The sequence below is a fragment of the Salmo trutta genome, unplaced genomic scaffold, assembly GCF_901001165.1.
Source record: "Salmo trutta unplaced genomic scaffold, fSalTru1.1, whole genome shotgun sequence".
Classification (NCBI taxonomy): domain Eukaryota; kingdom Metazoa; phylum Chordata; class Actinopteri; order Salmoniformes; family Salmonidae; genus Salmo; species Salmo trutta.
Window position 1 is genome coordinate 62,686 of NW_021822870.1, and position 16,275 is coordinate 78,960.

Here is a 16,275-nt window from a genome sequence, read left to right on the forward strand (position 1 = left end):
CTCCTACTGTGGTACTCTATTTGGGATATTATGGGCGGTAGACTTGTGTGCATTCCTAACATTTTCCATGACTTCCACCACTTTTTCTTGTAGTTTCCTGTAGTGTAGTGGTTATCACGTTCGCCTACACACGCGAAAGGTCCCCGGTTCGAAACCCGGGCGGAACAAATTTTAACAAAACAGATAGTGATGACAGAAACAGGGTCATAACTGAAACAAACGAAACAAATACATAGGCCTGCAGAATACATGAATAGACCAGTCTTAGACATGTCTTTCAATAACCAGAGGCAGATAGTGATAACTGAAAAAAACGAAACAATACATAGGCCTACAGAATACATGAATAGACCAGTCTTAGACATGTCTTTCAATAACCAGAAGGCCAATGCAATGTTATAAAAAAGGTTGTTTGGATCCTGGATGCTAATTGGTTAATAGCAGGGAGTTGAAGCACCACCATCCCAGCATTCTGCGGGTAGTGCCTGTTTAGCGGTTCCATTAGATTTATAAATGCGCATCCACTGTCCACGGCCCAGCCAGTCAATTTATAAACGTCATCTCCCCTGGAAAAATGTGTCTAGACCAATGGTATTCAAACCTTTTCAGCAGGGACACCATTTTTTTCCTACAGAATTCTGGGGTCCCCATTTTTTTGCAATCATTTCTTGTGATCCCACCCCAAATACAACTTTAAAATCGGTACGTTACATTTTTTTTTTTACATCAACAAATAACCTTCAATTACCCAATCAAATACTTTTTTTTCTAATTAACTTTCTCAAAAACGTTTCTATATTGTCTCATACAATAATCTGTACTCATAATTTTTTGTTCCTAAATAATGAATATATATATCCCCACTGCAGTCCCCTCCGACCCCGACTTTAAATATCATTGGTCTAGACAATATTTCCCAATGCCCCTAGGCTAGCATATGGTTTGAAACAGTTGAGGTTTGTCTAAACCTTGCTGTCTGCCTCTCCGACCTGTGGATCAATGTTGCCGTTTTTTTGGTGACCTCCACCGTGTGATGTGTATGAATGTGACCAGAATGACAGCTTCTCTGAGCCAGGCAAATTAATTTATCAGGGTCATTATAATGGATATATCCAAAGAAATGGCAATTTAATCCAAGGTAAAACAAACAAAAGTGCAGACAGTTTTCTGTCATTTCAGCTGCTTGATGTGATTGTGTGATAGATTTAGTTGGCTGGCTAGCAAAGGAAAAGTAGCTAGCCTGCATAGCTACAGTGCATTCGGAAAGTATTCAGACCCCTTACTTTTTTCCACATTTTGTTACGTTACAGCCTTATTCTGAAAATGGATTAAGTCAAATAAAATCTATCTACACACAATACCCCATAATGACAAAGCGATAACATATCATTTTTAATTCATAAAAAAAGATTTAAAAATACCTTATTTACATACGTTTTCAGAACCTTTGCTATGAGGCTGGAAATTGAGCTCAGGTCCATCCTGTTTCCATTGATCATCCTTGAGATGTTTCTACAACTTGATTGGAGTCCACCTGTGGTAAATTCAATGGATTGGTCATGATTTGAAAAGGCACACACCTGTCTGTCTATATAAGGTTCAACAGTTGACAGTGCATGTCAGAGCATAAACTAAGCCATGAGGTGGAAGGAATTGTCCCTAGAGCTCCGAGACAGGATTGTGTCGAGGCACAGACGTGGGGAAGGGTACCGATACATTTCTGCAGCATTGAAGGTACCCAAGAACACAGTGGCTTCCATCATTCTTAAAATGAAGAAGTTTGGAACCACCAAGACTCTTCCAAGAGCCGGCTGCTCAGCCAAACCATCCCTACGGTGAATCAGCCCTTATTCAGGAGTTATTCACACGATAATTCCCGGGATCTCAAGCCTTATTGCTTAGTTAATGGACTAAGTCATTTCTGACTTCATTAGGTTCTGAGAGCGATAAATGCCCCACCCACCCAGCCACCCACCCAGCCAAAGTCACACCCTTAGTATCCTACTCATGCAGTTTCCGTAGTGTAGAGGTTATCACGTTCGCCTAACACGCGAAAGGTCCCCGGTTCGAGACCGGGCGGAAACACATTTTAACAAATTAGACAGTAAGCCTATTCACTTAGGGCTCGATCCCAATTTAGGAATTCATGCTTTTCCTACGCACTTCTCAGTATTTGCTATTCAGACTTACCCTTTTAGTCGCGTAACGCACTCTGCTGGGGTGGCTAGCTTGGGCGCTCTGAATAAATTCCTGCTACGTGTGGTCTGAGTTCCATAATGATTCAAATAGGCTACATGTCCCAAATTATTGCAATACTTTAGCTTAATATGATTCACTAATGCTAGCAACCCTCAGGAACAAATCACAAGGATGTGACAGATTAAAGAAGGTCAACGGAATGAAAGTATGCCAAAATAAATGTATGTGGCTGTTACTGACAGTGGCTCCCGATAGTGGCTAATATTTAAAATGATACAAATTGTCAAATAAAACTGGGAAAAGCCCCACAGTGGAGGTGTCATAATACCCATAAAACTTAGCGGTCAAACAGGGAAATGGTTCCAACCATTTTTCCACCATTCATTTTTCCCATAAGGGATTTTAGAAACACTTAAAATAATACATTTGTAGTTCTTTATGATCGCCACATTAGCAGTTAATTAGCATTTAATTTTGGGGGGATAAATACAGGCGAATATTTTTTCTAAAAGTCACCTTGTCCTAGAGAGAATTACACGGTTACCATGCCAGGGTAAGCCAACAAGAAACACAGGCCTTTTTGAATTGTTTTTAAAATCCCTGTGGGGAATATGAATGGTGGAAAAACGATTGGAACCATTTCCCTGTTCGACCGCTAGTTCTTATGGGTATTATGACTCCTACTGTGGTACTCTATTTGGGATATTATGGGCGGTAGACTTGTGGGCATTCCTAACATTTTAAATGACTTCCGCTCATTTTCATGTAGTTTCCGTAGTGTAGTGGTTATCACGTTCGCCTCACACGCGAAAGGTCCCCGGTTTCGAACCGGGCGGAAACAAATTTTAACAAAACAGATAGTGATGACAGAAACAGGGTCATAACTGAAAAAAACGAAACAAATACATAGGCCTGCAGAATACATGAATAGACCAGTCTTAGACATGTCTTTCAATAACCAGAGGCAGATAGTGATAACTGAAAAAAAACGAAACAAATACATAGGCCTACAGAATACATGAATAGACCAGTCTTAGACCAGAGGCAGATAGTGATAACTGAAAAAAAAACGAAACAAATACATAGGCCTACAGAATACATGAAAAGACCAGTCTTAGACATGTCTTTCAATAACCAGAGGCAATGCAATGTTATAAAACAGGTTGTTTGGATCCTGGATGCTAATTGGTTAATAGCAGGGAGTTGAAGCACCACCATCCCAGCATTCTGCAGGTAGTGCCTGTTAGCGGTTCCATTAGATTTATAAATGCGCATCCACTGTCCCACGGCCCAGCCAGTCAATTTATAAACTTCATCTCCCCTGGAAAAATGTGTCTAGACCAATGGTATTCAAACCTTTTCAGCAGGGACACCATGTTTTCCTACAGAATTTCTGGGGTCCCCATTTTTTTTGCAATCATTTCTTGTGATCCCACCCCAAATACAACTTTAAAATCGGTACGTTACATTTTTTTTATTTTTACATCAACAAATAACCTTCAATTACCCAATCAAATACTTTTTTTCTAATTAACTTTCTCAAAAACGTTTCTATATTGTCTCATACAATAATCTGTACTCATAATTTTTGTTCCTAAATAATGAATATATATATCCCCACTGCAGTCCCCCCGACCCCGACATTAAATATCATTGGTCTAGACAATATTTCCCAATGCCCCTAGGCTAGCATATGGTTTGAAACAGTTGAGGTTTGTCTAAACCTTGCTGTCTGCCTCTCCGACCTGTGGATCAATGTTGCCGTTTTTTTGGTGACCTCCACCGTGTGATGTGTATGAATGTGACCAGAATGACAGCTTCTCTGAGCCAGGCAAATTAATTTATCAGGGTCATTATAATGGATATATCCAAAGAAATGGCAATTTAATCCAAGGTAAAACAAACAAAAGTGCAGACAGTTTTCTGTCATTTCAGCTGCTTGATGTGATTGTGTGATAGATTTAGTTTGCTGGCTAGCAAAGGAAAAGTAGCTAGCCTGCATAGCTACAGTGCATTCGGAAAGTATTCAGACCCCTTACTTTTTTCCACATTTTGTTACGTTACAGCCTTATTCTGAAAATGGATTAAGTCAAATAAAATCTATCTACACACAATACCCCATAATGACAAAGCGATAACATATCATTTTTAATTCATAAAAAAAGATTTAAAAAATACCTTATTTACATACGTTTTCAGAACCTTTGCTATGAGGCTGGAAATTGAGCTCAGGTCCATCCTGTTTCCATTGATCATCCTTGAGATGTTTCTACAACTTGATTGGAGTCCACCTGTGGTAAATTCAATGGATTGGTCATGATTTGAAAAGGCACACACCTGTCTGTCTATATAAGGTTCAACAGTTGACAGTGCATGTCAGAGCATAAACTAAGCCATGAGGTGGAAGGAATTGTCCCTAGAGCTCCGAGACAGGATTGTGTCGAGGCACAGACGTGGGGAAGGGTACCGATACATTTCTGCAGCATTGAAGGTACCCAAGAACACAGTGGCTTCCATCATTCTTAAAATGAAGAAGTTTGGAACCACCAAGACTCTTCCAAGAGCCGGCTGCTCAGCCAAACCATCCCTACGGTGAATCAGCCCTTATTCAGGAGTTATTCACACGATACTTCCCGGGATCTCAAGCCTTATTGCTTAGTTAATGGACTAAGTCATTTCTGACTTCATTAGGTTCTGAGAGCGATAAATGCCCCACCCACCCAGCCACCCACCCAGCCAAAGTCACACCCTTAGTATCCTACTCATGCAGTTTCCGTAGTGTAGAGGTTATCACGTTCGCCTAACACGCGAAAGGTCCCCGGTTCGAGACCGGGCGGAAACACATTTTAACAAATTAGACAGTAAGCCTATTCACTTAGGGCTCGATCCCAATTTAGGAATTCATGCTTTTCCTACGCACTTCTCAGTGTTTGCTATTCAGACTTACCCTTTTAGTCGCGTAACGCACTCTGCTGGGGTGGCTAGCTTGGGCGCTCTGAATAAATTCCTGCTACGTGTGGTCTGAGTTCCATAATGATTCAAATAGGCTACATGTCCCAAATTATTGCAATACTTTAGCTTAATATGATTCACTAATGCTAGCAACCCTCAGGAACAAATCACAAGGATGTGACAGATTAAAGAAAGGTCAACGGAATGAAAGTATGCCAAAATAAATGTATGTGGCTGTTACTGACAGTGGCTCCCGATAGTGGCTAATATTTAAAATGATACAAATTGTCAAATAAAACTGGGAAAAGCCCCACAGTGGAGGTGTCATAATACCCATAAAACTTAGCGGTCAAACAGGGAAATGGTTCCAACCATTTTTCCACCATTCATTTTTCCCATAAGGGATTTTAGAAACACTTAAAATAATACATTTGTAGTTCTTTATGATCGCCACATTAGCAGTTAATTAGCATTTAATTTTGGGGGGATAAATACAGGCGAATATTTTTTCTAAAAGTCACCTTGTCCTAGAGAGAATTACACGGTTACCATGCCAGGGTAAGCCAACAAGAAACACAGGCCTTTTTGAATTGTTTTTAAAATCCCCTGTGGGGAATATGAATGGTGGAAAAACGATTGGAACCATTTCCCTGTTCGACCGCTAGTTCTTATGGGTATTATGACTCCTACTGTGGTACTCTATTTGGGATATTATGGGCGGTAGACTTGTGGGCATTCCTAACATTTTAAATGACTTCCGCTCATTTTCATGTAGTTTCCGTAGTGTAGTGGTTATCACGTTCGCCTCACACGCGAAAGGTCCCCGGTTCGAAACCGGGCGGAAACAAATTTTAACAAAACAGATAGTGATGACAGAAACAGGGTCATAACTGAAAAAAACGAAACAAATACATAGGCCTGCAGAATACATGAATAGACCAGTCTTAGACATGTCTTTCAATAACCAGAGGCAGATAGTGATAACTGAAAAAAAACGAAACAAATACATAGGCCTACAGAATACATGAATAGACCAGTCTTAGACCAGAGGCAGATAGTGATAACTGAAAAAAAACGAAACAAATACATAGGCCTACAGAATACATGAAAAGACCAGTCTTAGACATGTCTTTCAATAACCAGAGGCAATGCAATGTTATAAAACAGGTTGTTTGGATCCTGGATGCTAATTGGTTAATAGCAGGGAGTTGAAGCACCACCATCCCAGCATTCTGCAGGTAGTGCCTGTTAGCGGTTCCATTAGATTTATAAATGCGCATCCACTGTCCCACGGCCCAGCCAGTCAATTTATAAACTTCATCTCCCCTGGAAAAATGTGTCTAGACCAATGGTATTCAAACCTTTTCAGCAGGGACACCATGTTTTCCTACAGAATTTCTGGGGTCCCCATTTTTTTTGCAATCATTTCTTGTGATCCCACCCCAAATACAACTTTAAAATCGGTACGTTACATTTTTTTTTATTTTTTACATCAACAAATAACCTTCAATTACCCAATCAAATACTTTTTTTCTAATTAACTTTCTCAAAAACGTTTCTATATTGTCTCATACAATAATCTGTACTCATAATTTTTTGTTCCTAAATAATGAATATATATATCCCCACTGCAGTCCCCCCGACCCCGACATTAAATATCATTGGTCTAGACAATATTTCCCAATGCCCCTAGGCTAGCATATGGTTTGAAACAGTTGAGGTTTGTCTAAACCTTGCTGTCTGCCTCTCCGACCTGTGGATCAATGTTGCCGTTTTTTTGGTGACCTCCACCGTGTGATGTGTATGAATGTGACCAGAATGACAGCTTCTCTGAGCCAGGCAAATTAATTTATCAGGGTCATTATAATGGATATATCCAAAGAAATGGCAATTTAATCCAAGGTAAAACAAACAAAAGTGCAGACAGTTTTCTGTCATTTCAGCTGCTTGATGTGATTGTGTGATAGATTTAGTTGGCTGGCTAGCAAAGGAAAAGTAGCTAGCCTGCATAGCTACAGTGCATTCGGAAAGTATTCAGACCCCTTACTTTTTTCCACATTTTGTTACGTTACAGCCTTATTCTGAAAATGGATTAAGTCAAATAAAATCTATCTACACACAATACCCCATAATGACAAAGCGATAACATATCATTTTTAATTCATAAAAAAGATTTAAAAAATACCTTATTTACATACGTTTTCAGAACCTTTGCTATGAGGCTGGAAATTGAGCTCAGGTCCATCCTGTTTCCATTGATCATCCTTGAGATGTTTCTACAACTTGATTGGAGTCCACCTGTGGTAAATTCAATGGATTGGTCATGATTTGAAAAGGCACACACCTGTCTGTCTATATAAGGTTCAACAGTTGACAGTGCATGTCAGAGCATAAACTAAGCCATGAGGTGGAAGGAATTGTCCCTAGAGCTCCGAGACAGGATTGTGTCGAGGCACAGACGTGGGGAAGGGTACCGATACATTTCTGCAGCATTGAAGGTACCCAAGAACACAGTGGCTTCCATCATTCTTAAAATGAAGAAGTTTGGAACCACCAAGACTCTTCCAAGAGCCGGCTGCTCAGCCAAACCATCCCTACGGTGAATCAGCCCTTATTCAGGAGTTATTCACACGATAATTCCCGGGATCTCAAGCCTTATTGCTTAGTTAATGGACTAAGTCATTTCTGACTTCATTAGGTTCTGAGAGCGATAAATGCCCCACCCACCCAGCCACCCACCCAGCCAAAGTCACACCCTTAGTATCCTACTCATGCAGTTTCCGTAGTGTAGAGGTTATCACGTTCGCCTAACACGCGAAAGGTCCCCGGTTCGAGACCGGGCGGAAACACATTTTAACAAATTAGACAGTAAGCCTATTCACTTAGGGCTCGATCCCAATTTAGGAATTCATGCTTTTCCTACGCACTTCTCAGTGTTTGCTATTCAGACTTACCCTTTTTAGTCGCGTAACGCACTCTGCTGGGGTGGCTAGCTTGGGCGCTCTGAATAAATTCCTGCTACGTGTGGTCTGAGTTCCATAATGATTCAAATAGGCTACATGTCCCAAATTATTGCAATACTTTAGCTTAATATGATTCACTAATGCTAGCAACCCTCAGGAACAAATCACAAGGATGTGACAGATTAAAGAAAGGTCAACGGAATGAAAGTATGCCAAAATAAATGTATGTGGCTGTTACTGACAGTGGCTCCCGATAGTGGCTAATATTTAAAATGATACAAATTGTCAAATAAAACTGGGAAAAGCCCCACAGTGGAGGTGTCATAATACCCATAAAACTTAGCGGTCAAACAGGGAAATGGTTCCAACCATTTTTCCACCATTCATTTTTCCCATAAGGGATTTTAGAAACACTTAAAATAATACATTTGTAGTTCTTTATGATCGCCACATTAGCAGTTAATTAGCATTTAATTTTGGGGGGATAAATACAGGCGAATATTTTTTCTAAAAGTCACCTTGTCCTAGAGAGAATTACACGGTTACCATGCCAGGGTAAGCCAACAAGAAACACAGGCCTTTTTGAATTGTTTTTAAAATCCCCTGTGGGGAATATGAATGGTGGAAAAACGATTGGAACCATTTCCCTGTTCGACCGCTAGTTCTTATGGGTATTATGACTCCTACTGTGGTACTCTATTTGGGATATTATGGGCGGTAGACTTGTGGGCATTCCTAACATTTTAAATGACTTCCGCTCATTTTCATGTAGTTTCCGTAGTGTAGTGGTTATCACGTTCGCCTCACACGCGAAAGGTCCCCGGTTCGAAACCGGGCGGAAACAAATTTTAACAAAACAGATAGTGATGACAGAAACAGGGTCATAACTGAAAAAAACGAAACAAATACATAGGCCTGCAGAATACATGAATAGACCAGTCTTAGACATGTCTTTCAATAACCAGAGGCAGATAGTGATAACTGAAAAAAAACGAAACAAATACATAGGCCTACAGAATACATGAATAGACCAGTCTTAGACCAGAGGCAGATAGTGATAACTGAAAAAAAACGAAACAAATACATAGGCCTACAGAATACATGAAAAGACCAGTCTTAGACATGTCTTTCAATAACCAGAGGCAATGCAATGTTATAAAACAGGTTGTTTGGATCCTGGATGCTAATTGGTTAATAGCAGGGAGTTGAAGCACCACCATCCCAGCATTCTGCAGGTAGTGCCTGTTAGCGGTTCCATTAGATTTATAAATGCGCATCCACTGTCCCACGGCCCAGCCAGTCAATTTATAAACTTCATCTCCCCTGGAAAAATGTGTCTAGACCAATGGTATTCAAACCTTTTCAGCAGGGACACCATGTTTTCCTACAGAATTTCTGGGGTCCCCATTTTTTTGCAATCATTTCTTGTGATCCCACCCCAAATACAACTTTAAAATCGGTACGTTACATTTTTTTTTACATCAACAAATAACCTTCAATTACCCAATCAAATACTTTTTTTCTAATTAACTTTCTCAAAAACGTTTCTATATTGTCTCATACAATAATCTGTACTCATAATTTTTTGTTCCTAAATAATGAATATATATATCCCCACTGCAGTCCCCCCGACCCCGACATTAAATATCATTGGTCTAGACAATATTTCCCAATGCCCCTAGGCTAGCATATGGTTTGAAACAGTTGAGGTTTGTCTAAACCTTGCTGTCTGCCTCTCCGACCTGTGGATCAATGTTGCCGTTTTTTTGGTGACCTCCACCGTGCGATGTGTATGAATGTGACCAGAATGACAGCTTCTCTGAGCCAGGCAAATTAATTGATCAGGGTCATTATAATGGATATATCCAAAGAAATGGCAATATAATCCAAGGTAAAACAAACAAAAGTGCAGACAGTTTTCTGTCATTTCAGCTGCTTGATGTGATTGTGTGATAGATTTAGTTGGCTGGCTAGCAAAGGAAAAGTAGCTAGCCTGCATAGCTACAGTGCATTCGGAAAGTATTCAGACCCCTTACTTTTTTCCACATTTTGTTACGTTACAGCCTTATTCTGAAAATGGATTAAGTCAAATAAAATCTATCTACACACAATACCCCATAATGACAAAGCGATAACATATCATTTTTAATTCATAAAAAAGATTTAAAAAATACCTTATTTACATACGTTTTCAGAACCTTTGCTATGAGGCTGGAAATTGAGCTCAGGTCAATCCTGTTTCCGTTGATCATCCTTGAGATGTTTCTACAACTTGATTGGAGTCCACCTGTGGTAAATTCAATGGATTGGTCATGATTTGAAAAGGCACACACCTGTCTGTCTATATAAGGTTCCACAGTTGACAGTGCATAAACTAAGCCATGAGGTGGAAGGAATTGTCCCTAGAGCTCCGAGACAGGATTGAGTCGAGGCACAGACGTGGGGAAGGGTACCGATACATTTCTGCAGCATTGAAGGTACCCAAGAACACAGTGGCTTCCATCATTCTTAAAAGGAAGAAGTTTGGAACCACCAAGACTCTTCCAAGAGCCGGCTGCTCAGCCAAACCATCCCTACGGTGAATCAGCCCTTATTCAGGAGTTATTCACACGATAATTCCCGGGATCTCAAGCCTTATTGCTTAGTTAATGGACTAAGTCATTTCTGACTTCATTAGGTTCTGAGAGCGATAAATGCCCCACCCACCCACCCAGCCAAAGTCACACCCTTAGTATCTTACTCATGAAGTTTCTGTAGTGTAGCGGTTATCACGTTCGCCTAACACGTGAAAGGTCCCTGGTTCGAGACCGGGCAGAAACACATTTTAACAAATTAGACAGTAAGCCTATTCACTTAGGGCTCGATCCCAATTTAGGAATTCATGCTTTTCCTACGCACTTCTCAGTATTTGCTATTCAGACTTACCCTTTTAAGTCGCGTAACGCACTCTGCTGGGGTGGCTAGCTTGGGCGCTCTGAATAAATTCCTGCTACGTGTGGTCTGAGTTCCATAATGATTCAAATAGGCTACATGTCCCAAATTATTGCAATACTTTAGCTTAATATGATTCACTAATGCTAGCAACCCTCAGGAACAATTCACAAGGATGTGACAGATTAAAGAAAGGTCAACGGAATGAAAGTATGCCAAAATAAATGTATGTGGCTGTTACTGACAGTGGCTCCCGATAGTGGCTAATATTTAACATGATACAAATTCTCAAATAAAACTGGGAAAAGCCCCACAGTTGAGGTGTCATAATACCCATAAAACCTAGCGGTCAAACAGGGAAATAGTTCCAACCATTTTTCCACCATTCATTTTTCCCATAGGGGATTTTAGAAACACTTAAAATAATACATTTGTAGTTCTTTATGATAGCCACATTAGCAGTTAATTAGCATTTAATTTTGGGGGGGTAAATACAGGCGAATATTTTTTATAAAAGTCACCTTGTCCTAGAGAGAATTACACGGTTACCATGCCAGGGTAAGCCAACAAGAAACACGGGCTTTTTTTAATTGTTTTTAAAATCCCCTGTGGGGAATATGAATGGTGGAAAAACGATTGGAACCATTTCCCTGTTCGACCGCTAGTTCTTATGGGTATTATGACTCCTACTGTGGTACTCTATTTGGGATATTATGGGCGGTAGACTTGTGGACATTCCTAACATTTTCCATGACTTCCACTCTCCTTCTTGTAGTTTCAGTAGTGTAGTGGTTATCACGTTTGCCTCACACGCAAAAGGTCCCCGGTTCGAAACTAGGCGGAAACAAATTTTAACAAAACAGATAGTGATGACAGAAACAGGGTCATAACTGAAAAAAAACAAAACAAATACATAGGCCTGCAGAATACATGAATAGACCAGTCTTTGACATGTCTTTCAATAACCAGAGGCAGATAGTGATAACTGAAAAAAAACGAAAGAAATACATAGGCCTACAGAATACATGAATAGACCAGTCTTAGACATGTCTTTCAATAACCAGAGGCGATGCAAAGTTATAAAACAGGTTGTTTGGATCCTGGATGCTAATTGGTTAATAGCAGGGAGTTGAAGCACCACCATCCCAGCATTCTGCGGGTAGTGCCTGTTAGCGGATCCATTAGATTTATAAATGCGCATCCACTGTCCCACGGCCCAGCCAGTCAATTTATAAACTTCATCTCCCCTGGAAAAATGTGTCTAGATCAATGGTATTCAAACCTTTTCAGCAGGGACACCATTTTTTCCTACAGAATTTCTGGGGTCCCCATTTTTTTGCAATCATTTCTTGTGATCCCACCCCAAATACAACTTTGAAATCGGTACGTTACATTTTTTTTTACATCAACAAATAACCTTCAATTACCCAATCAAATACTTTTTTTCTAATTAACTTTCTAAAAAACGTTTCTATATTGTCTCATACAATAATCTGTACTCATAATTTTTTGTTCCTAAATAATGAATATATATATATCCCCACTGCAGTCCCCCCGACCCCGACTTTAAATATCACTGGTCTAGACAATATTTCCCAATGCCCCTAGGCTAGCATATGGTTTGAAACAGTTGAGGTTTGTCTAAACCTTGCTGTCTGCCTCTCAGACCTGTGGATCAATGTTGCCGTTTTTTTGGTGACCTCCACCGTGCGATGTGTATGATTGTGACCAGAATGACAGCTTCTCTGAGCCAGGCAAATTAATTTATCAGGGTCATTATAATGGATATATCCAAAGAAATGGCAATATAATCCAAGGTAAAACAAACAAAAGTGCAGACAGTTTTCTGTCATTTCAGCTGCTTGATGTGATTGTGTGATAGATTTAGTTGGCTGGCTAGCAAAGGAAAAGTAGCTAGCCTGCATAGCTACAGTGCATTCGGAAAGTATTCAGACCCCTTACTTTTTTCCACATTTTGTTACGTTACAGCCTTATTCTGAAAATGGATTAAGTCAAATAAAATCTATCTACACACAATACCCCATAATGACAAAGCGATAACATATCATTTTTAATTCATAAAAAAAGATTAAAAAAATACCTTATTTACATACGTTTTCAGACCCTTTGCTATGAGGCTGGAAATTGAGCTCAGGTCCATCCTGTTTCCATTGATCATCCTTGAGATGTTTCTACAACTTGATTGGAGTCCACCTGTGGTAAATTCAATGGATTGGTCATGATTTGAAAAGGCACACACCTGTCTGTCTATATAAGGTTCCACAGTTGACAGTGCATGTCAGAGCATAAACTAAGCCATGAGGTGGAAGGAATTGTCCCTAGAGCTCCGAGACAGGATTGTGTCGAGGCACAGACGTGGGGAAGGGTACCGATACATTTCTGCAGCATTGAAGGTACCCAAGAACACAGTGGCTTCCATCATTCTTAAAAGGAAGAAGTTTGGAACCACCAAGACTCTTCCAAGAGCCGGCTGCTCAGCCAAACCATCCCTACGGTGAATCAGCCCTTATTCAGGAGTTATTCACACGATAATTCCCGGGATCTGAAGCCTTATTGCTTAGTTAATGGACTAAGTCATTTCTGACTTCGTTAGGTTCTGAGAGCGATAAATGCCCCACCCACCCACCCACCCAGCCAGCCAGCCAAAGTCACACCCTTAGTATCCTACTCATGCAGTTTCCGTAGTGTAGCGGTAATCACATTTGCCTAACACGCAAAAGGTCCCTGGTTCGAGACTGGGCGGAAACACTTTACTTTAGCTTAATATGATTCACTCATGCTAGCAACCCTCAGGAACAATTCACAAGGATGTGACAGATTAAAGAAAGGTCAACGGAATGAAAGTATGCCAAAATAAATGTATGTGGCTGTTATTGACAGTGGCTCCCGATAGTGGCTAATATTTAACATGATACAAATTGTCAAATAAAACTGGGAAAAGCCCCACAGTGGAGGTGTCATAATACCCATAAAACCTAGCGGTCAAACAGGGAAATGGTTCCAACCATTTTCCACCATTCATTTTTCCCATAGGGGATTTTAGAAACACTTAAAATAATACATTTGTAGTTCTTTATGATAGCCACATTAGCAGTTAATTAGCATTTAATTTTGGGGGGGTAAATACAGGCGAATATTTTTTATAAAAGTCACCTTGTCCTAGAGAGAATTACACGGTTACCATGCCAGGGTAAGCCAACAAGAAACACAGGCCTTTTTTAATTGTTTTTAAAATCCCCTGTGGGGAATATGAATGGTGGAAAAACGATTGGAACCATTTCCCTGTTCGACCGCTAGTTCTTATGGGTATTATGACTCCTACTGTGGTACTCTATTTGGGATATTATGGGCGGTAGACTTGTGGGCATTCCTAACCTTTTCCATGACTTCCACTCTTTTTTTTGTAGTTTCTGTAGTGTAGTGGTTATCACGTTCGCCTCACACGCGAAAGGTCCCCGGTTCAAAACCGGGTGGAAATAAATTTTAACAAAACAGATAGTGATGACCGAAACAGGGTCATAACTGAAAAAAACGAAACAAATAAATAGGCCTGCAGAATACATGAATAGACCAATCTTAGACCAGAGGCAGATAGTGATAACTGAAAAAAAACGAAACAAATACATAGGCCTACAGAATACATGAAAAGACCAGTCTTAGACATGTCTTTCAATAACCAGAGGCAATGCAATGTTATAAAACAGGTTGTTTGGATCCTGGATGCTAATTGGTTAATAGCAGGGAGTTGAAGGACCACCATCCCAGCATTCTGCGGGTAGTGCCTGTTAGCGGTTCCATTAGATTTATAAATGCGCATCCACTGTCCCACGGCCCAGCCAGTCAATTTATAAATTTCATCTCCCCTGGAAAAATGTGTCTAGACCAATGGTATTCAAACCTTTTCAGCAGGGACACCATATTTTCCTACAGAATTTCTGGGGTCCCCATTTTTTTGCAATCATTTCTTGTGATCCCACCCCAAATACAACTTTAAAATCGGTACGTTACATTTTTTTTTACATCAACAAATAACCTTCAATTACCCAATCAAATACTTTTTTTCTAATTAACTTTCTCAAAAACGTTTCTATATTGTCTCATACAATAATCTGTACTCATAATTTTTTGTTCCTAAATAATGAATATATATATCCCCACTGCAGTCCCCCCGACCCCGACTTTAAATATCACTGGTCTAGACAATATTTCCCAATGCCCCTAGGCTAGCATATGGTTTGAAACAGTTGAGGTTTGTCAATTCAAATAGGCTACATGTCCCAAATTATTGCAATACTTTAGTTTAAAATGATTCACTAATGCTAGCAACCCTCAGGAACAATTCACAAGGATGTGACAGATTAAAGAAAGGTCAACGGAATGAAAGTATGCCAAAATAAATGTATGTGGCTGTTACTGACAGTGGCTCCCGATAGTGGCTAATATTTAACATGATACAAATTGTCAAATAAAACTGGGAAAAGCCCCACAGTGGAGGTGTCATAATACCAATAAAACCTAGCGGTCAAACAGGGAAATGGTTCCAATCATTTTTCCACTATTCATTTTTCCCATAGGGGATTTTAGAAACACTTAAAATAATACATTGTAGTTCTTTATGATAGCCACATTAGCAGTTAATTAGCATTTAATTTTGGGGGGGTAAATACAGGCGAATATTTTTTATAAAAGTCACCTTGTCCTAGAGAGAATTGCACGGTTACCATGCCAGGGTAAGCCAACAAGAAACAAATACCTTTTTTAATTGTTTTTAAAATCCCCTGTGGGGAATATGAATGGTGGAAAAACGATTGGAACCATTTCCCTGTTCGACCGCTAGTTCTTATGGGTATTATGACTCCTACTGTGGTACTCTATTTGGGATATTATGGGCGGTAGACTTGTGGGCATTCCTAACCTTTTCCATGACTTCCACTCTTTTTCTTGTAGTTTCTGTAGTGTAGTGGTTATCACGTTCGCCTCACACGCGAAAGGTCCCCGGTTCGAAACCGGGTGGAAACAAATTTTAACAAAACAGATAGTGATGACCGAAACAGGGTCATAACTGAAAAAAACGAAACAAATAAATAGGCCTGCAGAATACATGAATAGACCAATCTTAGACCAGAGGCAGATAGTGATAACTGAAAAAAACGAAACAAATACATAGGCCTACAGAATACATGAAAAGACCAGTCTTAGACATGTCTTT

General features: G+C 39.9%; 8 non-coding genes across 8 annotated transcripts; all 8 read left to right on the forward strand.

Moving 5' to 3' along the window:
- Window positions 1-2,012: 2,012 nt before the first annotated feature.
- trnav-aac (transfer RNA valine (anticodon AAC)) lies at window positions 2,013-2,085 on the forward strand. The gene has a single exon. It is a non-coding gene; the product is annotated as a tRNA-Val (tRNA).
- Window positions 2,086-4,968: 2,883 nt separating this feature from the next.
- Window positions 4,969-5,041, forward strand: trnav-aac (transfer RNA valine (anticodon AAC)). Its single transcript has one exon. It is a non-coding gene; the product is annotated as a tRNA-Val (tRNA).
- Window positions 5,042-5,925: 884 nt separating this feature from the next.
- On the forward strand, window positions 5,926-5,998 carry trnav-cac (transfer RNA valine (anticodon CAC)). The gene has a single exon. It is a non-coding gene; the product is annotated as a tRNA-Val (tRNA).
- A 1,929-nt stretch (window positions 5,999-7,927) lies between these two features.
- Window positions 7,928-8,000, forward strand: trnav-aac (transfer RNA valine (anticodon AAC)). Its single transcript has one exon. It is a non-coding gene; the product is annotated as a tRNA-Val (tRNA).
- An 885-nt stretch (window positions 8,001-8,885) lies between these two features.
- Window positions 8,886-8,958, forward strand: trnav-cac (transfer RNA valine (anticodon CAC)). Its single transcript has one exon. It is a non-coding gene; the product is annotated as a tRNA-Val (tRNA).
- Window positions 8,959-10,861: 1,903 nt separating this feature from the next.
- trnav-aac (transfer RNA valine (anticodon AAC)) lies at window positions 10,862-10,934 on the forward strand. Its single transcript has one exon. It is a non-coding gene; the product is annotated as a tRNA-Val (tRNA).
- A 3,538-nt stretch (window positions 10,935-14,472) lies between these two features.
- Window positions 14,473-14,545, forward strand: trnav-cac (transfer RNA valine (anticodon CAC)). The gene has a single exon. It is a non-coding gene; the product is annotated as a tRNA-Val (tRNA).
- A 1,467-nt stretch (window positions 14,546-16,012) lies between these two features.
- Window positions 16,013-16,085, forward strand: trnav-cac (transfer RNA valine (anticodon CAC)). Its single transcript has one exon. It is a non-coding gene; the product is annotated as a tRNA-Val (tRNA).
- The last annotated feature ends 190 nt before the right edge of the window (window positions 16,086-16,275 follow it).